The following is a 26,279-nucleotide window of genomic DNA, read 5'->3' on the forward strand; positions in this document are numbered from 1 at the left end:
CGGAACCTTAACGACTCGAACTAAGAGTTCGTGTTGCTGCTTACGAGCAAAGAAACCTCGAGTCTTTTGGCCTCAAGCTTTAAAGACTCCTAAGCTTTGAAGGTTTAAGTCTGTAAGGTTTTTATTATAATATTCGTAAATTCTGTACACAAAAATAATCTGCAAAGAGAGCTCAACGTATTAGCTCTAAGCTTGACACAAGCTTTTAAGGTTCGGGGGCTTGAGCTTAAGAAAGCTAGAGTTCCCTATGAGGCCCGAGTCTTAAAGACTTCATTTTGACAAGTCATAAAAAGTTTGAGTCGTTAAAGGTTCTAAACCGCTTTGTGAGCAAACCTTTAACGCTCTAGCTTTCAAAGCTTGAGCCTTAAAGGTTCGCGAGTCGTTAAGGTTCAAAAGTCTTAAAGACTACATCCTGGATCCTACATCCGATATCGGATCAGACAATGTGAAAACGCTCTTACTTATAAACTGTGCATTTCAAATCCATAAATATATCTAAAACATACCTCATCCGAGTGTTCGTCAATAAAACTGTCAGTGTTTCCGTCTGTCCGTCACAATGTAACGTCTCAATGCAATTGGCGGGGATCTCGTAAATCCGACAATTAGGGGTAATAAGGGCAGAATTTGCGGACACACGGACGGCAAGTGCGGTCAACCACGTAATAGCCATGGTTACTTGGAATGCACCTTTTTAGGGTTCCGTACCCAAAGGGTAAAAACGGGACCCTATTACTAAGACTCTGCTGTCTGTCTGTCCGTCTGTCACCAGGCTGTATCTCATGAATCGTGATAGCTAGACAGTTGAAATTATCACAGATGATGTATCTCTGTTGCCGCTATAACATAATATACTAAAAACAGAATAAAATAATTATTTAAGTGGGGCTCCCATACAACAAACGTGATTTTATTTGCCGTTTTTTGCGTAATTGTACGGAACCTTTCGTGCGCGAGTCCGACTCGCACTTGGCCGGAAACGCACAAATATCAATATCAGAGATTCATGAGTTATAAAAATATTAACTCGTTTCAAAACTTGTCATATTTAGTGCCGCTCCAGCCAATCCTCAAGTAAATCTCACAACAAACATAAGTGCCTTGAGAGCGGCTCTGAAATTTCCTTCGCCAGCCTATTTAACCAACACTTTCAAGCTAACCAACCTAAGCTTAAACTCAAGACTCATGTATGTTGTACGGTAACAGAGATCACTATTAAATGGGTTTTCTGGACACAGCTGGTGGCAATAGCAACTGTTATCAGTTTATCACCTATCAGCAAACATAAGGGTACGATTAAGTACCTTGGTGAAATACACCGGTAGGAAATGACATTCTAATACCTAGTGATGGTATATTTTACTTGTTATTATAGTGAAGTAATTTATTTTAAGAGACGCCATCGTCAGCGTCATCCATTAAGTTTGACGAACATTTTCGAGCATACGGGGAAAAAAGTTTTATTATCAAATCAAGACATAGCTGTTTTAATCGATTCGGTCCGTGTGTCACGATTGGAATCCTTTGCGGCGTGGGAGATTCGTAAATCGCACAAGCATTCGCACTAAAGAAGCGTGCTTGGAGCTGTCAAACAGGCCTATTCGAAAGTACGCTGACATCAGAATGATATCCGAATCATGTTATTTAGTTACCCTGCATTTCGCTCGCACTTATCCGTACATGTATTGGCGCGGGCGAACGAAACGCACGATAACTTAACATGATTCAAACATCATTCTGATGTCAGGTTACGTTCGAATTGGCCTGATAGGTCTCGCAATTTAGAGAGACGAGTGGAAGTAAGACGCTAGTGGAGGACGCGTTCTCCACACGAACGTAGTCCCCGTTTTCCTCTCTACATTATGGAAAATATTTTTACATAATTCGATAGGGAATTTTCACTTAAAAGTGTACCATTTACTTTTTTTCGATAATCCACCAACTCAGAATTACTAGGACTATCGATTTAAAAAGAAAAAAAAAAGTCCCCAAAAAAAGTTTTGTAACGCATTTTCACATACATTTTGAATGGACCGTTACAAAACTGACACCCAAAATTTTTATAAAAAACTGGGGACACTTTTTCTTTGTCTCATTCATTAGTACTCCTGATTCTGAGTCAAAATAACCCAAAAGTTGATGAGTTTTCGAAAAAAAGTAAATGGTACCATTTACGACGGGTTAAACATCAACTTTGCCCCCTTCAAAACCATATAACTTACACAATTTGATGTAAACCAAACCAACCATTGCTATTATCGGAGCGGCCAAGGTGCTTACAAATATCAGAACACGCCTCTATTGCTAGAAAGCGAGTTTAGATATTTATGAGCACCTCGACCGCTCCGATATATCTGATGGCGACTGTACTGGACTATAGTTGGGTGGTTTTACGATAGGTACATGAGTCAAGTGTATAAATATTTCTCAAAAATATGTCCTATGGCCGCTATGGGACATATTTTTGAGTATGATGTGTGCCAGTGACGTAGCTAGGCGTCGGCGAATGGGGCCTTCGCCCACGGCCTCGCACTCAGGGGGGCCTCGCAAAGCCAACCTTTTTATTACCTTGGGACCTTTCCCAGGCCTCGCAGATGTGGTTTTCGCTCACCGCTAGATTGGTTCACGATATTGTGTGTGTATCTTTATACTTGACTATAGAACTATTATATAATCTGTGACTTTATAAACTACGGCGTTTGCACACGAAGTTACCTAAAATAACGAACTACGTTACGTAACTTGTAACGATTATTATTAATAAACTTTCATTTTAATTTTTTTAAGCGTGTTAAAAAAGATTTAAGCCATTTTACATACATGAGTGAACTTACGATTAACATGTCTCATTAACTATATATATTATTAATTCTCATTACTCAGTGTTAATGGGATTATTTTTGTTCGATATGTTGAATTACGTGGACTGTATTTTAATAATTTTTTAAGACGAGAAACGAGAAGTTATATCGCGGAACTTAGAGGATAGGCTGGGTCAACCGTTAGAAGCACTCACCTTGCTGAGCTGTAGATGATGGATCAGCTCTCGGCGATGACTGGCTTAGGATCCTCAGACTCGCGGCTTGCCCGGACTTACCTTGAACCCGAGTTACCTTCACCAGTCCAGCGTCGATGCCGCAATAAGCAGGATCAGCACTTCCTCAATTGAGCAGCCTTCCACAATGTTCCCACACGATTTGCACATAAAATTAACCTTTTACGTAAACGATACTATATTATTCCACGAGATAATTTAGCGCTGCACAATGCGCGATCCGACATGATACGTTGACGAAACGAGAAGGGAGGAAATCCTTTTTTTTTTTTTAAGTTTAAAACGATAGTGTTGCCATGCGAATTATTTTGAAGCTACAATCCTTAACATTTTCCGCTCACCAAAATACAATGTATTTTCCACAAGTTCGTACTGTTATTGACAACTGAGGATGAGATGGAAACGCTATGGCTTAGGGTTTATGTTCGTATTACTATTATTATTTTTTTACTTTGATCTACATCTAATTAAAACTAATATTTATAACTATGCAATAGTGAATATGCACTTTAGTTTTGCACAGGTAAAGGACACAGTTTAACTACCGGACGTTTAAGTTCGCCCGATTCTGTGCGAATTGTGACAACTCGACAAATCCCGTCACTCCCTGGATGGAGTTGAACCACCCGGCCAACTTTCCACTTCATGGGGCTACATTGCTCATTGACAATGAGCACGAGCGTCCCGACGACAATGTTTTTTTGGCTATCGAACCACTTGTGGCGCTGCTGCAATGTGTGCAGATATTCGAGGTGCCACTTGCGCCAAAAATCTTGATGGATCTTTTGCAACAATTTCCATCTCTGAAGTGGACCTAATTTCGCATCGACCATGTTGCTTTCAGGCAATATGGTGAGCGGCTCCAACGTAAGGAAATGTCCGGGGGTCAAAACTGACAGGTCGTTGGGGTCTGAGCTAATTGGGGACAAAGGCCGTGAGTTCAGCATCGCCTCAATCTGGGTCAAAATAGTATAAAATTCCTCGAATGTAAGGCGCTGAGAGCCCACGACGCGAGCGAGATGTGTCTTTACCGACTTTACACCAGCTTCGGCTAACCCAGAGAAATGTGGGCTGCCGGGCGGGTTAAAAACGACATTAATTTGTTCTGCACGTGAAGCCTTAGCCATGAAATCTTGGAGCATATTGGCTGCGCCAATAAAGTTTCGACCCTGATCGGAGATCAGCCTTGAGCATCGGCCGCGGCGCGATATGAAACGGCGCAGCGCTGCAATATAGGCCTCTGTCGTAAGCTCTGAAGCCAGCTCAAGATGTACTGCTTTGGTGGCAGTGCATACAAAAACGCAAATATACGATTTGAATGTGCGTAGACCACGGCCCCGAGCTAGGCTTGTGTCAAAGGGACCAGCGTAGTCGACTGCCGCTGACGAAAATGGTTTGATTTGATTGATTCGAAACGATGGTAAATTGCCCATTATTGGAGGAGATGCCGCTTTAGGCCGAGCGCGAAAGCATTTCATACAAGATGAAATAACCGTATTTATAGCCCTTCTTGCCGATAGAACCCAGAATTCTTGGGCTAACAAATTTTGCAACGTTTGCAATCCAGGATGCATAAACCGGTGATGGTAATCCTCAATAATCAGCGTGGTCAACCTATGATCACGAGGCAATAACAGTGGATGTTTCACATCGAACGACAGGTCTCCTTTAGAGAGGCGACCGCCCACCCTTAGCAATCCACGCTCATCCACGAACGGCGCCAATTTCCGCATGGGTTTCGATAGAGAGTGGGTGGACTTATCTGTCAACAAGCACCGCAATTCTGAAGCGAAGGCTCGCTCCTGGGCATGTTTCACGAAGAAATGAAGAACCTTCGTAATTTCTTCAGCCGACAGATTCGGATCTGTAATTTTCGACGATGAATTTTGCAAGTTATGCATGAACCGAAAACAATAAGCGAAAATACGCAATATGCGTTGTAAAGACGAGAATCGATTCAATATGTTATCGATCAACGATATATTAGAGGCTGTGAACAAACTGTAGATTTTTTGCTCGTTCGAAGCGGCTTGATCTGAAAAGATCTCAGATTGTGGCCAAGATTCTTGAGGATTAGACAGCCAAGTAGGCCCCGCCCACCATAGCGTATTCTGGATTAAATCAGCAGGTAACAAACCGCGGGAGCCGCAATCCGCTGGATTATCCGAACCAGACACGTGGTGCCAATTTTCAGGGGGGATGTTTTCCTGTATGTGTGCAACCCTATTAGCCACAAAAGTTTTCCACTTTGATGGACACGAACGAATCCAAGTCAGCGCGACAGTAGAATCTGACCAAGCGTGGATATCATCAAAGGTGTGAAAATCTTTCAAAGCTTCTGTAAACGAGACAACTAAATCCGACAACAAGACAGCAGCTAACAGCTCACATCTCGGAATGGAACATTTACGAAGTGGGGCCACCTTCGTTTTAGCGCAACAGAGACGCACGACAACGGATCCGTCATTTTGAACGACACGAAAATAAATGACAGCACAGTAACCCTTCTCCGATGCGTCACAGTACCCGTGAAGCTGTAACGATACGAAAGATACAACCATTCTACGGGGAATAGACAACGAACTCATTTCCGCCAATTGCAATTTGAATTTACGCCATTCTTGATCGATAGCTATTGGAACCTCACTGTCCCAATCGACACCAGAAACCCATAGAAGTTGAATTAAATATTTTGCGAAAAATACGACAGGCGACAATAGACCCAGAGGATCAAAAATACGAGCGATGTCCGAGAGGATCGATCGCTTCGTACAGCGACAATCATTCAAGGAGGTCTTGAATGTGAAAGTATCTTCCTTGGGAAGCCACGACAAACCGAGGATTTTTAACGATAGATCATGAACGTTTTCGAAATTGTGAAGTTGATCTGAATAAAGCTCTGAACCAGGCAAGCTTCCTAAAAATTCAGGGCTATTAGAGGTCCATTTGCGCAGGTGAAGCTGAGCAGACGATAATATTTCCACCAACTGTTGACGTAACACGACCGCATCCTCGACAGAGTCTGCACCTGAGACAACGTCGTCGACATACGCATCCCTAGCCAACACTACAGCACCTTGAGGAGCGCGAGACGAAAATTCCTTGGCTAATTTGGATATGCACCAGAGCGCCTGATATGGAGCACAGGACACGCCATACGTCACTGTGAGCAAACGATAATCTTTCACAGGGTCATCAGGTGACGGACGCCACAAAATGCGCTGGTAGTCGCAGTCCTGCAAATGGACAAGGAACTGCCGGTACATTTGTTTGATGTCACCGGTGAACACTACTGCATGCCATCGAAAGCGAGCCAACAAGTCAAATATGTTATTTTGCAATTTAGGGCCGGGCAGCAGTGTATCGTTCAAGGATTTCCCTGAAGAATCTTGGGCGCTGGCGTCAAAAACGCAGCGAAGAGGAGTAGTGGAGGAGTCAGGGCGCAAAATTCCGTGGTGGGGAATGTAGTAAAACTGCCCTTCAGACGACAAGGGAGGATCAACTTCCACCATGTGACCACAACTAAGGTAGTTGTCCATGAAATTGACATAAGCTGTCCGAAACTGAGGATTCAATTTGAATTTCCTCTCTAAATTAAAGAGACGCTTGAGAGCTATCTCACGAGAATTTGAAAACCTTGGTTTATCCTGAGGGTCGACATAAGTTAATGGTACTACCATCCTACCCTCGGGATTGCGACAATATGAAGTTTCCATTTGGTTTTCACACGACAATTCTGATTTCGACAAAACATTATTTTTGGGAGGATCTACGTTTTCCAATTCCCAAAAGCGCTTGATATTATTGTCTAATGAAAGACTCGACACGAGAAAGCACCTCTCCGTATCACCTTCTGAACCCTTATGACAATGTGAACGAGAAGTGTTAACGTTTATAGGGCACTCACCCATCACCAACCAGCCGAAAACAGTGCGGACAGCTATGGGCTCATCTGCGTTGCCCTTGACAACGCCAGATTGTAGTGCAGAAGCGAAAAGATTGACGTTAACCAACATGTCTATTGGTCCAGATTTGTGAAAAGACGGATCAGCGAGATCTAAATCCTTCAGATGCCTCCAAGAAGACACATTCAGTGGTTCTGGTGGCATATCAGGGCAGATCTGGGGAAGCACGAACGCTTCAAACGAAAATTTGCATGAGGAGTCCCCATTCGAAGGGACTATCTCACAATCGACAATTCCAAAAGTGTCAGTCGACGATAGACCAACACCGTTCACTGATGGTGAATTATTTCTAATTGGTATTCCAAGTTTTTTAGCGCACTTCAGTGTTACAAAGTTACAAGCCGAGGCATTGTCCATCAACATTCGAATCGGTACAAAATTATTAAATTTATTTTTTATCAGCACGATAGCTGTCGAGAACAAACTTGGTGCATTTGCATTATGCACAGCCAATGCCAATTGGGTCGGCAGAGTTGATGGTTCAACCTCTTTATCCTTTTCGAAATGCAATAATGTATGGTGTCTGTGCTTACAGATGCCACAAGTCACCAACGATTTACAATTTTTAACTGAGTGGGATGGCCGACAACAAAGTATGCAAAGTCTCCTCTCCTTAACTTGAGCGAACCTTTCCAATGGCCGCAGCTCCAAAAATTTAGTACAGTTATCCAATCTGTGTCCCGGTGCGGAACACATGACACAGTTGTTTACATTAGACACTGGCGGCACAAGGAGAGAAGGCTTAGCCTTATTCGACACTGGCTTACTATACACTGGTTTACTAGACAATGTTAAAGACTTACCACAGCTGTTTTCCAACGCCTGACTCCGCTTTTCAATAAACGACATTAATTTTTCAAAACTAGGAATTTCTGTGTTAGACTCCAGTTGCAACTCGAATGCTTCCTTAGTACTAACATCTAATTTTGACCAAAGTGTATGGAACAACATGAAGTTATTATCAGGCAATTGATACTTTGATAGAATTTCTAAGTTTTCCTTAAATGTTCGACATATTCTAACTAACTCCAATGCATTCTTGGACTTCGCTGCCTCACAGTTTAATATCCTTTCATAGAATATACCCGCAATGACCCTTTTCTTCTCAAAATGTGTTTTTAGTGTGTTATAGGCAATGAAATAATTTTCATCACATAATGGGTAATTTTTAATTAAGTCAAAAGCATGGCCGGTTACACTCGACAACAAATAGTGCAACTTTTCTACTGCTGGGATATTTTTACTGTGTATTAGCGAGTCAAAAATCTGGATAAACGATACCCAGTTTTCAATTTTCGAATCGAAAGGAACTATATTAATTTTAGGTAATTTAACACTCGAGCTTGAACTACAACTGTCACTTTTGTTTACTATATCTGGCTTTATTTCCGAAAAACGTATTTTTATGGACTTTACCATTTGTTCGAACTGTGATGATATTTCCAATTCACTTGACCTATCACCATTTGGAATCGCAGAAAGCAATTCAATTTGAAAGGCGTGAAATTCACTTTCAAGTTTACTTACATCTTGTAAACAATATCCTTGCAAATCGGAACTCTGTATATACTCCATCCGCACAAACGCATAATCCCGACCTACACGGCTCTTGTCGAAACTTTCGGTAGAATTCGCACCATTTGCCATGTTTATTTTGTAACAATATTTCTTATTTTGTATATTAATTCACTAAACTGATAGGTTATTTTGATTGGTAGGTTGTCAACAATGAATGACAATGACAGCTAAAAGTTGCGTTCAGAAATGTGACTAATTCGACACAAAGTTTTAGTCTATGAACTACACGCTCGCTAGTTTAACCACAGAGTTTAACTAACAGAGAAACGCCCGAGCCGAGTTTTCCAATCTTACCCTCAGATGTTTTTATATTACAATGAACAATTTATTCACAAAATTGGTTTTTAAAAGCGAAAATAACCACGGTCACCTTACAAATTATCCGGGTCGTGGACCAAAAATGTTAATGGGATTATTTTTGTTCGATATGTTGAATTACGTGGACTGTATTTTAATAATTTTTTAAGACGAGAAACGAGAAGTTATATCGCGGAACTTAGAGGATAGGCTGGGTCAACCGTTAGAAGCACTCACCTTGCTGAGCTGTAGATGATGGATCAGCTCTCGGCGATGACTGGCTTAGGATCCTCAGACTCGCGGCTTGCCCGGACTTACCTTGAACCCGAGTTACCTTCACCAGTCCAGCGTCGATGCCGCAATAAGCAGGATCAGCACTTCCTCAATTGAGCAGCCTTCCACAATGTTCCCACACGATTTGCACATAAAATTAACCTTTTACGTAAACGATACTATATTATTCCACGAGATAATTTAGCGCTGCACAATGCGCGATCCGACATGATACGTTGACGAAACGAGAAGGGAGGAAATCCTTTTTTTTTTTTTTTTAAGTTTAAAACGATAGTGTTGCCATGCGAATTATTTTGAAGCTACAATCCTTAACACTCAGCAACTGCCGCAAACATATCAATCCATAATAGTGCTTTTTTTTTTGTTACATGTGCATTTCACGCAAATATGCAAATATCGATCGGTTACCGTTACGGGCATTTTCACTTAAGGCGGTTCCCTGAGCCAGAAGGCGAAAAATCTCCTTATATGATAATGTTTTTCTAAGAGGCGCTGATATTCGTAGACGTGGAAAAAATATATGTAGTTCTTGACTATATTATTATCTTTAATATCATAGCTTCCGATACACGAATTATGACACTTCGCTCGATACACTTAATTCCCAATGTAACCTCTAACTCGGACTTTTAATCCAACTTTACTCGGTTATTAATTATACTACTATAAACAAAAAAAGAAGAAAAACCAATCTTAACTTAATTAGTAATTTCATAGCTTTCGAATTTCGATATTGTAAGGTAACGTTTATTAAATAAATAAAAATCGACAAAATTCGATCAAAATTGACACTTGGCGCGCAAGATCTTTCCCGTTCTTTCTTGCGAAATGTGACAGTGACAGCGGCAAACCGATGGAACAGCCTTAAGTGTACCATTTACTTTTTCACGAAAATCTAGCAACTTTTGGGTTATTTCTATCACGAGGACTATCGATTTAAAAAGAAAAAAAATATGTCCCCAAAATATCAGTTTTGTAACGCATTTTCACATACATTTTGTTTGGACCGTTACAAAACTGACACCCAAAATTTGTATGAAAAACTGGGGACACTTTTTTTCTCTGTATCATTCAATAGTACTCTTGATTCTGAGTCTAAATAACCCAAAAGTTGATGATTTTTCGAAAAAAGTAAATGGTATTTTTTTTCTGAAAACCCGCGAAAATTTTTACCGCGCCGAGCACACTTAGAAACGCACTTAGTTATCTGGCGACAAGGTTCAAAATGAATTATACAATTTATACATAAATATTTGTTACGCGCCGACATAAGTTTTGCTTCCAGTATTTTAGAAAAAAGTTATCCAGCCGTACAATCGGCGGCCAAGGTGCTCACAAATATCTGAACACTCCTCTATTGCCAAGGCGCTATAGTGCGTGTTTAGATATTTTTGAGCACTTCGGCCGCTCCGATGTATCAGGATCGTATCAAAACAGCGAAAACTAACAAATTGTTAAATTTTAATCGGCCGGTGTCTGGCCGGCATAAGGTTTCATTCATAATTTTACTATGTATACAGGATGTCCCAAAAGTACCACGTCACAGTGACAGCGAGGTAGGTCAACTCAAGGGAATCTAACCAGCCTAACATGACCCCAGTAAAAGTTGCATGGTTTTCGAGTTATTACCGAAATTAAAAAAAAATATTGAGAATTTAACATTTTTAGTACCTAATAGTAGCATCGATCACTCGAAAACCATGCAACTTTTACTGGGGTCATGTTCGGCTGGGCGGAATGCCTAACTGGATTACTCCGCGTAAAAACGCTGGTTAGGTTCCTCTTCAGTTGACCTACCTCCGGTGTCACTGTGACGTAGTTGTTCTGGGACCTGTATATAGCTAATTTGTCGCACCTTCGCTGCAAAAATTGGCTATGTCAGTCACCTGAGAGCGCACCAGCGGTAGAACACAGTCGCTGTGGCCGAAATGCGGCTAGGAGGAAAAGATGATGATTATGATGATACCACAGTTTGGCCAGTGCTGTTGCTGTTCATATCGATATTTTCAAAAAAGTTTGAATTAGAGAATATCACGAGAAATCACCGCTAGTGGCGTTACTGTTGCGCGATCAGTTCAAATGTAACTTTTAGTAATTTTATAGTAACAAAGACAAAGATTGGATAAATATATTTGAATTAAATAAACGTTTTTTCTCCTGATTCGGTCGGTAACGTCAAATCTTACAATCGAATCACCCACTTTTTTGTGACATTCATAAATCGAAATCGTTGACCCCTTTATAATTCTCACATGCGTAGTAATTGCAATATCTTACTTATTGATATCATTTTACCGATATATACTCGTGTCAATTTTTGCGTTGCTATAGGGAGCGTGCATAAACTGTAGGGGGCAGCACAGGAGACGTCAGATTTTTGGCGCGAGGCGTAAATGTGTAGTTTTTGCTTTCAAAGTAGCCCACAAGATGGCAGCACTTGCTTTGGCGTGAAGTGTCAATGTACATATGATGTACATGTTTATGGTTCCGATTCAGGCCACAAGATGGCAGACCCTCCAATGCGCACGGTCCCTATTCCTGGTATCATTTTATCTGTCAATCTCATGTCAATTTAGTTTGCCTGATTCTGGAGGCAAGTTTGACTTCCGGTTCGAGCGCCATCTTGATAGTTAGCATCGTGATTAATTACTTTGTTTTTTGCTTATTAATATTGTTTAAAGTGTAATATCGATAGCTTATTATACAGTAAACTAATGTGGTAGTGTGCAGTGAATGGAGAATTAATTTTGAAGCGCGTTTAACCACCATTTTGGAGTCAACGGCCGGTAGTCCACGTGCTTCTTGTAAAGTCTAGCTATCGATTTACAAGAGCTAACAAATCACCGTACACTGTCTTGTACAACCGTACAATTTTTGTCGTTTGTAAACCTCTCAATACCTTGATACTGGCGAAATAGTCCCACTGGGCTGAAGCCATAATTTTAAAAGAAGAAGAAGGAGGCAAGTTTAGTTATATAATTACATACATATATGTAAATACATATGTCATATGACGGTTCATCCGTTGTCTCAGGGCCATCCGGTGTAGAATTCGTGTTATAGTTTCAAAGAACCTATATTAGGTGCCCGTAATGTTTTGAATGTAAATTAGAGTCGGATTTCGCATAAACACAGAACAACGACTCTTGATACGGTTGAGACTTGCGAGAAATATGAATAAAAATATACTTTAATTTTTATCGGTGTTTGTAAGTATTTCCTTTAGGCAATAAGCCGGGTACCATTTAGGTTTTAACCCTTAAATGCATAATGATGTATATATGCATCGTAACAAATATATGTTTTTTTAAATACTATGATTTTTTTCTTTATTTTTCCCTCAATCTATACAACATGACACATCTATTTCAATTTATTAAAAAGTTATACAAAAAATCATGCATTTAAGGGTTAAATGAGAGGAATGAAATTCGGCTTAGTAAAAATTAGGCTATTTTAAGAATACACGATTCTATGTTAAGTATAGGTTAAGATACAATGTGATATGCAATAAAGATTATGAGTATGAATATATAGGTATCCAGGGTGGGCCCGGTAACACAAGCAGTTTTTTTTAATAGGCTTTAAGACAGCTTGTATTATTTGTGATTATTTTCAGATATGTATTTACAAAAAAAAAAAAAAACGAAAAAAGATTTATTTTATACCAACGTGCTGGATGTCAAAATATATTAGTGGCTTTATTTATTTATTTATTGAGAAGTTCCACAGCGTTTACATTAAATAATATCCAAAAAACATGAGAACAAGCATAGCCAATGAGCATTTCCATCACAGAAGGGTCCTTTAAAACAAAACAACAAAACAATTAGAGTTTTGAATGATTCACGGTTAGTTTCACTAGACTTATATTGACCGGGATATAGACCGTGATTACCTTTTGTATTATTTGTGAGCTCCCGATATTTCGACGCAGTTACATGCATCATGACCCGTGACGGGTGACCCGTGAACATGATGCATGTAACTGCGTCGAAATATCGGGAGCTCACAAATAATACAAAAGGTAATCATGGTCTATATCCCGGTCAATATAAGTCTATTGACAACAAAACAAATTCTTATTCTTTTTCTTCAAGTGCAATGAGGTCCTTTTTAGCTGAAAATTTTCTTGTTATTAGGGTTCCGTACCCAAAAGGTAAAAACGGGACCCTATTACTAAGACTCCGCTGTCCGTCTGTCTGTCACCAGGCTGTGTATCTCATGAACCGTGATAGCTAGACAGTTGAAATTTTCACAGGTGACGTATTTATGTTGCCGCTATAACAACAAATAATGAAAAGTACGGAACCCTCGGTGGGCGATTCCCACTCGCACTTGTCCGGTTTTTATTTTTAATGTTATTATGTCACTATATCACGTCACCCACAGTTAGTATTAGTTTTCTACTAACACGCTTAAAAGATGGTCCTTTATGGCCCCTTATATGTAAATGCAAAAACCGGCCAAGTGCGAGTCGGACTCGCCCACCGAGGCTTCCGTACTTTTTAGTATTTGTTGTTATAGCGGCAATAGAAATACATCATCAGTAAACATTTCAACTGTCTAGCTATCACGGTTCATGAGATACAGCCTGGTACAGCGGAGTCTTAGTAATAGGGTCCCGTTTTAACTCTTTGGGTACGGAACCCTAAAAACGATGATTCACCCGAACCAAACCTATATAAAACTAAGCTGCACAGACTTGGCGCCTGTACAGTTACCATCAGATATATCGGAGCGGCCAAGGTGCTCACAAATATCTGAACACGCCCCTATTGTCATGGCGCTAGGTGCGTGTTCAGGTATTTTTGAGTCCCTCGGCCGCTCCGATGTATCTGATGGCGACTGTACACAGGTGTGATCGAAAAGTTTCCCGGCACCGTTTAGCATGGTAATGGGCGTAATGATCCACTCCCGCGCATACGCAGTGCGCAGGCGTGCGCGGAATGTTTAACGCCCGCTGTGGACACTGTGGGTGGCTGTCACGAGTTATCGTGGCTGTAAGGTTCGATTAGTTTTTTGGCACATTTTTTTATCTTTATTCAAATATTGTAAGTTACAAGGATCTTTAAAGGGTAGAATCGTCACAATCACAATCAACCGCGATGCGGCGTATAATGTTATACTATACTAAAACTAGAAACTGACCCCTTATTCATACATACAATTGGCTCCATGCATGAATTTATTTTTATTTTTGGATTCATAATTTATATCGTTGGAACACCGGAAACCTTAACATTATTTTATTAAAAAATATTTAAAATGTTGAAAATTTTTGAGCGGTTGAAACGCTCATAATTTTTGGCGCGAATTCGACAGAGCGTGATGACGTGACACGTTGGGCGGCCCAACTGACGTTTGCTACTAATGACACTAATCTGTCGAACGCGTGACGTCACGTGGCGTTTCGAGCGTTTCGCTCACTAGCTTTTCGTGGGCAAATTTTTGTACTTTTTATTTATAATTTTAAGTAATTAAATGGTAATTTAAAAACGGAAATGCATTTGTAACATGATATAACGGTAACAAACATCCGAATAAAACATATTTCGTTCAAATATAAACTTCATGCATGAGGCTAATTATACAAGCCGCATTCGTTATGTTTTATTCCTTTCTTACAAACACATAAGTCAAAATGACAAATTAAGTTAAGACAAACAATTAATAACTAGGTAATTGACGATGACGCGCGTATACCTTAATGTTATCGAATAACGCCATAAACGTATTGTAACATCATGCCTTTACATGTTATGTGAACTCTTATTTGATACAATATTAGTAAATTATTAATATAAATATGTCCTTCTAATCGATGCTCGGTGACTTACCCTTTATAATAATATTTCATTCAGATTCATAAAAATTTGCAAAACTTTGTAAAATGTTGTCCCTTTCTAACAAACACAAATGGCGAAATGACGGATAAAGATAACAAATAACGAAAGCACAAACGATTATCAAGGGCTTGTTAGAGTTGCTAGACTTGATGAATAGGGATGGCTGGGGTGAATAAGGACAAAGCTTAAAATGTGATTTACCTGACAATTTCTTAAAAAATATCCACACAAATTGAATGATTCGATTGAAAATAATAGTAGATTTAATATGATACAATCTTTGTCGGTATTTTTTAAGAAATTGTCGGGTAAATCACATTTTAAGTTTTGTACCTATTCACCCCAGCCATCCTTATTTACCCCGGTTGACGGTATTTTAATTTAATTTGGCAAGTGGTTAAATGTGTTAACAGACATTTAACCACTTGCTAAAGGTGTTACAATTTGTCATGAAAATCATTAGTACAAGCTGTACGAGTCGGCGTTCAAACCCGCGACCTCTGGATTAAAGGTCGCACTTTAACCGCCAGGCTACCAGCAATTAGCAAATTAGCAATAAACCAGTATACGTACATAAGGCTTTATGTACCGGTTTATTTGTATAATAAGGTCAAACAAGAAATAATCATACAAAACAACAATTACTTCTTCTGTCGCAGATTGTTTAATTAAAATACAATGATAATGAAATAAACAATTCGAAAAGAATTGAAAAGGTAGGAAAATTTTTCTCATTCTCAATACAGCATTGTACTGAAATGATAACATTTTTACACAATACTTGGTTAAAATAGACAATTCCAATAAAAGGTAGGTTAGGTAATGATTCGCTCACTCATTGTTATAGTCCGAGGGATAACAATAGGAATTGCGACATCGTCCTTTTTTTGTTTACAAATATTGTAAGTAAGTTAGTACGCGTGTGCAAAGTAGTAATCAGCGAGGCCTTTCAAGGATAGCATAGATCATAGATAGAGTATAAATGTTGTACTATCACAGAATCAGAAATAGTATTTTCATAAAAAATGGCCACTAATCCGCCCCCAATTGAATTATCTATTAGATACTCAAATAAATAAAATAAAATAAGCCTTCATTGCTATTATACAGTAGTAACAACATTATTTTTTCCCCTCACTAGGTCGGAAAGCCGTCTTTTATCCTTTAAAACAAGCGGGGAAAAACGCATTTTATCCACTAGTGGGGAAAGTAATTTGACCTTGGATGGAGCGTGTTTAGTAGCTTGACAGAAACAAAACGTAAAACGCTCATAATAATGATTCGTTCGATATTAATTATCATTAAATAAATGGTTTGAGAATCTAATAAAAAAATACCAGATTTAGCTTTATTTAATGATTTTAAGTCATAAACCTTAAAATTCCATAATAAACGTTTGTTTTTTAATAATTATGTTAAATATAATTCTGAACGCACAAGTTAAGTCGATACAATTTCAAAACGCATCATTGACATTTCATACGTCAGAAATGTCAACATTGTCAACAAAAATTTTACTTAAAAACTTCTTACGTAAAAGTACAGAATTTCCAGAGTTTTTTGTTATGGTATCGTAAAAAAATGAGTGATTCCAGTTGATGAAGATGATCTAAAGCCTGTGGATGTTGCACTTTCCTCGCTATAGTGAGGGGAAAAGTTTTGTGTTACATACGGGTGCAAATGTATTTTACTTCTCGTGTGTTAAAACACTCGCTACGCTCAGGATTCTATTTTATTTCAACTATAGAATCCTTTCGCTTGCTCGTGTTTCAATTCCACACTCGCGGGTAAAATACAACTTTGCACCCTTTGTATAACAAATAACTATTACCACACCATCTGGTAAAGGCTCTCTTGATTGTTCAAAAACTGAGAAGGAAGTTGCATTTTGTTCACATGCGAGGCAAAGTAATCAAATGCAAATTTTGAGTTGTTTTCTTGTTTGCTGGTAGAATTGACTTTTAAATAATGATATTGAATGATAAATATTTAATAATATTCATTTTGAATCGATTTGCTTTGATTTTGTTTGATATTTTACAGTTAGTATTTTCCTTGTGTTGGTGTCGTTAAAACCGGCCAAGTGCGAGTCGGACTCGCGCACGAAGGGTTCCGTACCATTACGGAAAAATAGCAAAAAAAATCACGTTTGTTGTATGGGAGCCCCATTTAAATATTAATATTATTCTGTTTTTAGTATTTGTTGTTATAGCGGCAACATAAATACATCATCTGTGAAAATTTCAACTGTCTAGCTATCACGATTCATGAGATACCTAATAGCCTGGACGGACAGACAGATAAACGGACAGCGGAGTCTTTAGTAATAGGGTCCCATTTTTAACCTTAGGGTCATAGGGACCATCAATTGACACGAGAGGTATGAAAGAAAGAAAGAAAGAAAGAAAAGACATTTATTGTAAAGACCTTCTACAAACAGCGCCACTTCAGTTACAAAAAAGAACTTACTCACTAAACACTTAAAGTTAGGTACAATGGTAGTTATAGAAAAAGGAGTAAGGTAAGGGTTAATGAATAACAACAAATTTTGGCGCCGCTATAGTGGCTACAAAAGGACGCCACTCATCATATGCTCTGGTTTATACCACACACAACATGGTTTATATATAAATACCACAGCGCTGGTTTTCTGTGGCACCCCGGGCCGGAGGGTATCTTAGAACTATTTGGTATAGTAATAATATAAAAAAAAAATGTTTACTTCTCTGATATTAGCGATATTATATTTCCCATGGATTGTCCTATTAGGCTCCGCTAAAATGTGAGAACATTTTAATGTTTATTATTAATAAAACAATTAATTTTATTCTACTTGTATAATTTACATGTTAATGTGCTGGATTCAACAATTAATATACTTGATTGCATATATTATAATGGAGTTTGTCATTCTAATAAGATTTATTACGTTTTCTGCCTAGGGTTATTGCGATTTTTGCTATTAAATATAGTTTTTAATTATAACTCTTATAACGGGTCTCGGAAGTAATTACGGTACAATCAAGTGTTAAATTGCTCTTTGAAATTAACAAAAAAACTTAACATTCCGAAGATTCCATCTTAGGCCCTGTCTTCACTTTCCATCAGGTGTGACTAGGGCCAATCGCCGATCAGTTTATAATAAAAAAAAAAAAATTCTAACGGCATAAAACGTTTCAATAAAATACTCTACTTGTTTGCACAGATTTTGTACGACAGACAATATTCTGTGTGCTGATTACATCAATTTCAATTTCCTAAACCCTACCCTACCCTTATACTATAACTAAGAAAAGCTGTAAAAAGTAATGAAATAAACTCATTTGTATTTGTATTTTTATTTGTAAAATCGATCGAAGTTACCCCAACGCACCTCTCTGTGTAGTAAAAAATATAGACTAGAAATTTACAAAGCAACCCGCTCAATTATCGACCTTAATATTTAAACATGAAGATTCAATCTATGTCTACAACTATCTCGATCGCACAAGTTGCAGTTTCTACGCAATATAGCGTGCGTAAATGTTAATAAAAGTTTTTTTAATATCCGCCTGATTAGCAATTACAGACATAGTATGAGTCGTTGAAAAGCGCATAAACATTCCATATTGCCCATGTTAAAGATGGTAGTTTCATTAAACGCATATAGATCGTAAAACATTTATTAGCATTGCCTATAGCTTGTAAGAACCCTCTACCAGCTATTATTTAAGTAGCTACGAGTATTATACGTGTGTAATCAACATCAGAAACTTTTATTGACTTTATGAATAGTAATGGTCAGTAACATAAAACCAATTCAGTTCTTTTATACATCCATACTTAATATTATAAATGCGAAAGTGTGTCTGCCTGTCTGTCTGTTACCTCTTCACGCTTAAACCGCTGAACCGATTTAGTTGAAATTTAGTATAGAGATAGTTTGAGTCCCGGGGAAGGACATATAATACTTTTTATCCCCGAAATCATTCCTTAAGGGTGTAAAAAATGAGGTGGAAATTTATAGAGGGACCAATTTGGGGGTGAAAAAAGGATGGCTTTAAAAGCAGATTTGTTTAAAAATTAAGGTAAGTACCCAAATTACTAATTCCACGCAGTCGAAGTCGCGGGCAAAAACTAGTATTTAATAAAATCGTCAATTTATGTATAGGTACAGTCAACAATACTATTCGCTTAGCACCTTTGCATGCAAACTTCTATCACAGGGCGGACACGCTATACATCAAAAATCACTTGCGTTTCTATGTGTGAACGGCACGTCTGTACACGCGTCATGCGTCATAGTGTGAGTAAGTTGCTTAAAAATAGTACTGAGCGGCCGGCAAACGGCCGTCAATCCGGTGTCGCGGGGCGAGGTAATTCGAGTCGGGGCGGGGCGGTGCGTGGCCGTTCTGTATGATAATACTATTACTTATTCTGTGCTTCTATGCAAGGGGGTCCTTTTCTGACTGTACATATAATGTAAGTACTAACCCCCTCAATCATAAAACTTAGTAACCTCATACTAACATTAAGCTAATTTTATGGTTTAACTCGCGTATTTTTAGTCACTCGCGCAAGTTGAACAGTAAAATTATACAGTTCGTTGAAATCCCTGAGATCCACCCGCCATCATCTTGACGCTCACGATTGCTTAGGCAACTTTCGCAAACTCTAAGGTGGTCAAACACATTTAAAAAAAGTCTCTTCTGTCGACAATACAATAAAAGTTAACTACTCGTTTATGTTATTAACTAAAGCCAAGAACTAAAAAAAGAACTGAAAAAATGTATCCCGCCTGTAAGGGAAAAAATAGCTTTTGATTTTTTTTGCGATGTCTACAGGAAAGACGCTACCGAGTTAAGCATACTATAAAATATGTATGACCAAAGGGCGAGCGGTACACGCTTAAACAAAGAATTATATTTCCGACCTATTTCATTGTCACAGTAACAACAAATATGAAAGTCGCTAGAGACAGTAGAGACATACTATTGTCACTGTGACAAAGAGCAAAATGTGTAGGAAATTAAATTATGTGACTGTACCTCCATCCTAATCAACTTAGGGATTCTGGTATAGCGAGAGACGGATCGTTATTAAAGCGTGTGAAATTGCCACAGTGTCACGGCTTCCAGGTTTCCTGGGGTTATAAAAAGGCTTTACCGCCGAGGCACTAAACTCAAGTTTATCCCGCTTTTACGACGCGGGCAAGTGCCTCGGGACGAGGCAACTTGTCGAGGCAGGGAGAACAGACGTAATATTTAGAGCACGAATATTCTTTATTGCGCATTTGTAAAAAAGTGAAATAGCAGTGTTTGCATATCCCTACTTGCATAGGTACATCACTACATCAGAATCTAAACACAACCGAACAAACAGAATCTAAAGAAATCACAAAAAGTGTGAGCACCACGGGCTGCGTGGCCCTGTATTAAGTTTGATGTTCGACTTTTTAAAGGCAGGCCATTGTCTCTTTCGCTTCAACACGGACTCTTCTAGCTAGTAAGAAAAATTTAACTGATCTCCGATTAATTTGATCGAGGATGCATCCTTCCATATGCTAGTCACGTCCCTTTCGTACAGCTTCACTAATGCCTATGGCTATAATACACCAGATTGATTTATTGTATCCGAACCCTACTTACATAACCTTTGTAAATGCACATACTGCACATCCCATGCTAACCAAGTATTAGCCAGAAAGAATCGTAATAAAAGCAGTATAAGGTTGTTTTCTGTACGTTCTCAGCCGCGCTATGGGCGGGCCGAGTCTGACAAGTATTAATGATTATTATCTCTTAGTAGTGGCATCGTGTAAGTTGGTTTTTTATTTTGTCCTTGGTGTTGTTAAAGTAACTGTAATATAAGGTAGTTGTAGGAGTCAACACAGTTTTAGTTAAGAGGAAAGAGGACGGCCCGTTCTTCATCTTTTTCTCTGGATAATTTCTACACAATTTGAAGTATAGCTAAGCCCTACGTATGACGTTTTTCTATTTTTTGATTATTGTAAAAATTACTATTTGAAATTACCTTCAATGAAATTTAAAACTGTATCAAATGGAACAGAAATTGCTTTTGTTTTGTTTCTTTCGATTTTAAAACGAAACAAATTGAATTCTATTCTAAGACCATTGATTCAAATTTGACTGCCGAATTTTTTTGTATGGTGGGATATAGAGAATAAGTTATTGTGCTAATTGCTTAGCTATTGTATCGACCATTTATAAACCTTACTGCAACGAGATACGGTCCACCACCGGTCAAGCTGATTACATACTCCATTAAAACTGTGCGTGATTGTTCTAACCAGACGGTCATAAAGGCTAGTTCACACGTCCGGTGATAGCGCACAAGGGTCCGTGTTGGGAACAAGGATACAATGTGTAACAAGTGCTATTCCAATTGATTGCTAATGAGTGCGAAGACCAAATGCTTAGATGAAACAAACAGTTCATGTTTACATAAGTTACGTATTAGTTTCATTTTTCTTGTACAAGTAGCGGATAAGATTACGCGTTAAAATATCTATCTTTCTCTATTAACAGCTGAACAAACAGATATGTCTCTATATATACTCGTATGTAGAACAATTAGTCTGTAACAAATACTTTTACACGCGAACTGTAGAGATTTATCTTTATTTGGGTAAAAAATTAAATGTGGTAGATACTTTTGACGCGTTGTATCATAATATTGATACTGACTCTACCTACAGTACACCCTGTACAAGGTAAACCTGTCTTATAGGGATCAGGGAATAAAATATATAAGCAACATTAATAACACATCACGGCGGTCATTCTACGATCGTTTTACTACTTTATTAGACAGGTAAGGGCGGTTGTTTATATAAAATGGCTGAAAAAACATCGAACGTGGTGTCCTAACCTTAGTGTAAGCAAGTACGTCAAGCCAAAATCTCGAGGACACTAATACGGTTATAGGATTTTATGTTACATTTACCCCCCTAACTTCCAGTCATTATTGCAGTTCTGAATTTGGAACCTTCAAACGTTCCATTTGAATTTGTTCTTTTAGAAGGACATTGGGACTTGGAGCTCGTCCAGAAATCATGTGATCATATTTGGTCTACTTTTAATAATAATAAATAAATTTATTTGGCAGGCAAGAAACCCAATTTTTACAATTTACAAAAAAAACAAAAAATACAGTGCAAAATACTAAAACTTACAACCTAAAACAATGAAATAAAACATTTACAAACTTATGGTCTAAAGATGGCCGTTCTCGGACCGGTGCAGTTTTCGCCAATGTTTGTTAAATTCCCCGGTTTTAACCCCGGTTTGGTGATATTTGGCAATTGTAACGATGTAGTTTTTGGCCCACCCACTCCCACTCCCACTGTAGGTATAAAAAAAATCTTCCGCATCTTCAAGACAAAATTTGGTTTTGCGAGCTACATTAGGGCATTTCATAATCTGGATATGAATTGTTGATGGGGTCGCTATTGCTGGATGCGGCAAGGAAGATTGATTGATTGATTGCTAAGTTACACGTGATATCTTCTCTGACTCACCCCTATCCTTCATGATATTTTTCTAACCCCCATCCCCCATAAACAGTCACATGCCCTCAGGTTACACTGGTTCGCCTCGCGTCCGACTCACGCGCACTAAGCTTCTAGAACACTTGGCTACGTGACCGGCGCGCGCGCAGGATGCGATAACCGAACGAACAGGCCATTGTTTACCTTGTTTCCGATTTGCTGGGGATACTTAGCTTTTGCACACGTCACGCAGGAAAGTAGGACATTGCTGATTTCAGTGCTAAAAATCGCATGTACTCTATAACTCGCGTCGTATGATGAACCTATGGCAGTTCATACAAGTATCTTTTGGTTGTGCTTTATTAAAAAAAGTGGGCAATATAAGTTTTTACCGTATTTTTATTACTTCCTCCTCCTCCTTGCTTCGTTCTCCTCAGTGCTGAGGGTCGTGACCTCCTACGTGGAGCACATGATTCCGGATAGCAGATTTCCAGGCATTTCGATCTCTTGCGACTTCTAAGGCATCATGGACCTTGATGGATAGCGATTTTAAATGTTACATTTCTAAATAAATACATCGTGAGGAAACTGGACTAATCCCAATAAGGCCTAGTTTCCCCTCTGGGTTGGAAGCTCAGGTGGCAGTCGCTTTCGTAAAAACTAGCGCCTAATACGTCAATTCTTGGGATTAATTGTCAAGCGGACTTCTTGTTCCCATGACTCATGCTAAAATGCCGCTTAATGTTTCGCGGTAGGCCCTGTGATTGTGCTAGTGACGCCCTCTACGCAGAGTTTCGCGTAATATTCCCCATTTCACTTCTCACAAATAGGTAAGTAAAACCGCAATTAAACCAAATACCTTGTTATCTTTACAACCAATGGGAAGGGAAACTGAACGCGTTCATAATTATAAATGTAATTATATTACTTTGAAGCATAAAACAGTGTCTGCATTGATGAAAATATCTAGTCATCTATTTTGACGCTTAAGCTATTTTGAATAAAGTGTTGCTGTTATCTAGGCAGCGAAAAATTATAAATGACGTATGTTCAATTTATACTAGTCTGTAGTCAGGTTGTTTCAGTTTGTTTTCTTTAAAAAGACGTAAGTGATTGTTAGATCCATGTGTAGATACGTCTTTTGTGTATAAAAGTTGTAGTGACCATAAAATTCCAATTAGAGAGTTTATAACTGGGCGTCCGCTTTCGTTCAATAAAAGTGTATGAGAAAATGTGCATGTACGAGATAAGCTTCAGTTTATTGCGCTAAATTGGAATGGGAAGCTGCAGAAATATCTACAATGCTGATGCTGCGAAAATATCTACACAATATCGTTAAAGAAAAGCGTAAACGTTGTCTTTCGTTAAAGTAACGTCCAAACGTTGACTTGTGGATGTTTTTTAACGATACTATTGTACAACTGGAAACAAATCAAATTCATCATCATCATCATCATCATGTCAGCCGATTGGAGTCCACTGCTGGACATAGGCCTCCCCCAAGGCTAGCCACTCCGACCGATTCTGTGCCGCTCGCAACCACCGAATTCCCGCGACCTTCACCAGGTCGTCGCTCCATCTCGTTGGAGGCCTACCGGCAGTTCGTCTTCCGGTACGCGGACGCCACTCCAGAACCTTCCGGCCCCACCGGCCATCAGTTCTGCGAGCAATGTGCCCCGCCCACTGCCACTTAAGGTTTGCAATTCTGCGAGCTATGTCGGTGACCCTAGTTCTACTGCGGATATCATCATTTCTGACTCTATCACGCAGCGAAACCCCGAGCATAGCTCTCTCCATTGCCCTTTGCGTGACCTTGAGCCTTCTTATGAGGCCCATCGTTAGCGCCCACCCCAAATCAAATTATTTTATCAAATATTTTTATTTGTGTTTTTTAAGTAGCCACACTAGGCGCTATGTGTGAATTATAAACGGAAATAGATGTCATTTACTACTAAAGAAAAATTGACCAAGCCCTCTAGTGGCGGAGGCCGGATTCGAACCGCCGCCGTTTTTAGGGTTCCGTAGCCAAATGGCAAAAAACGGAACCCTTATGGATTCGTCATGTCTGTCTGTCCGTCCGTATGTCACAGCCACTTTTTTCCGAAACTGAGAACTATACTGTTGAAACTTGTTAAGTAGATGTATTTTGTGAACCGCATTAAGATTTTCATACAAAAATAGAAAAAAAACAATAAGTTTTGGGGGTTCCCCATACTGAAACTCAATTTTTTTTTTCATAAAACCCATACGTGTGGGATAGGTCTTCAAAAATGATATCGAGGTTTCTAATATAATTTTTTTCTAAACTGAATAATTTGCGCGAGAGACACTTCCAGTGGTAAAATATGTGTGTGTAGAGAATGATAAAACTAAAAAAAATATATGATGTACATTTACATTACCATGCAAACTTCCACCGAAAATTGGTTTGAACGAGATTTAGTACCTAAGTAGTTTTTTTTTAATACGTCATAAATCGTAAACCGCTTTTCTCCGTTGACATTTGGCTGGGACGTCACGAGGTCACGACGTCAGTCATCCGTGACCACAGCTGGTGAAACCCAGCTGAGACGTCGGATTTCTGGTAAAAATAATGAAACTACTTATAGCGCGGTAGACCCGTTCGTATCACTAGGTAAATGTGTGTACCTACACCCGTTCATACGAACGGGTCTACCTAGGTAAATGTGTGTACGAAACGCGAGTTTAAAGTGTTATTATTGTAGTTTGTAGCCTGGTCGTAACGTTAAGTTTATTTATGTTATTTTTACTTACTTATTATCAAGATTATCTTGGTACAGACTTTTTAATAAGATCGTTTTATTACAAGATAATTACTTAGGTAGGTACATATTCTCACACTTTGTGGAACCAGTTTATGGTTCTCTGCGGAATGAGCTGGCTGTATTTATCATTCAGAGGAGGACTACCGCTTCTCCTTAAAAACGTAGTCCCCATTTTCCTTTCTTGATATTGACTATGTGTATGGATTTTTTTTACTCAATTAGATGTATCAACCATAGCTATATGACCCTTCATTTGACTTAATTTTTTTTTATGAGAGGAGCAATAAAAAGAATCACACAATTTTTTGTAAGCTTTACACTCTAATAATAATTTAAAAATGACGTAAGCTGTACGTTGACGTCGCCTTATAGTTAGGTATCTATTAAGTTTGTGCAAAATAAGTAACCGTTACCTACTTATAAAAATATTTTAGAATCTTGTTTTAGTTATCATTTTAGTTGGCATTCTTCAAGAAGCGGTTATTTAGGGTTCTCAAGGGTCGGCAACGCTTAAGTGGCTCCTGTGATGTTGCTTATGTCCATGGGCGACGATGACCGCTTCCCATCAGGCGGCTCGTCTGCTCGTTTGCTGACTATCACATAATGAATGATCCTTCCGGCCGATTTCGACCATGGCGACCACTTCGACTCCTAGTAACTAGGAGCTAACTGTTACAGTTAGCACGGCGCTCGTGCGCCCGAATATGGCTGATGTAGCCGATCTTCGAGACGAACCCCCGTGCGTCCTTTTACTATCACATAAAAATAAGTTATTTCGACTATATTAAGAATATGACAGAATACAAGTTCAAAACTATAATAAAAGATACTTTAATAAAGAAAGGCTATTACAGAGTAGACGATTATTTAACAGACAAACACGTATAGTCTGATACCTTATCTACAGTTAAGCGTGGCATATATGTAATAATTTAAAATTTATAGACCTATATAAATATATAATTT

At 38.8% G+C, this 26,279-nt stretch overlaps 1 protein-coding gene across 6 annotated transcripts in view; it reads left to right on the top strand.

The window, feature by feature from the left end:
- Window positions 1–26,279, top strand: part of LOC134748360 (protein doublesex) — a 256,421-nt gene that overhangs the window by 54,941 nt on the left and 175,201 nt on the right. The gene's annotated exons all lie outside the window — the stretch shown is intronic.

Source organism: Cydia strobilella, chromosome 16, assembly GCF_947568885.1.
Source record: "Cydia strobilella chromosome 16, ilCydStro3.1, whole genome shotgun sequence".
Classification (NCBI taxonomy): domain Eukaryota; kingdom Metazoa; phylum Arthropoda; class Insecta; order Lepidoptera; family Tortricidae; genus Cydia; species Cydia strobilella.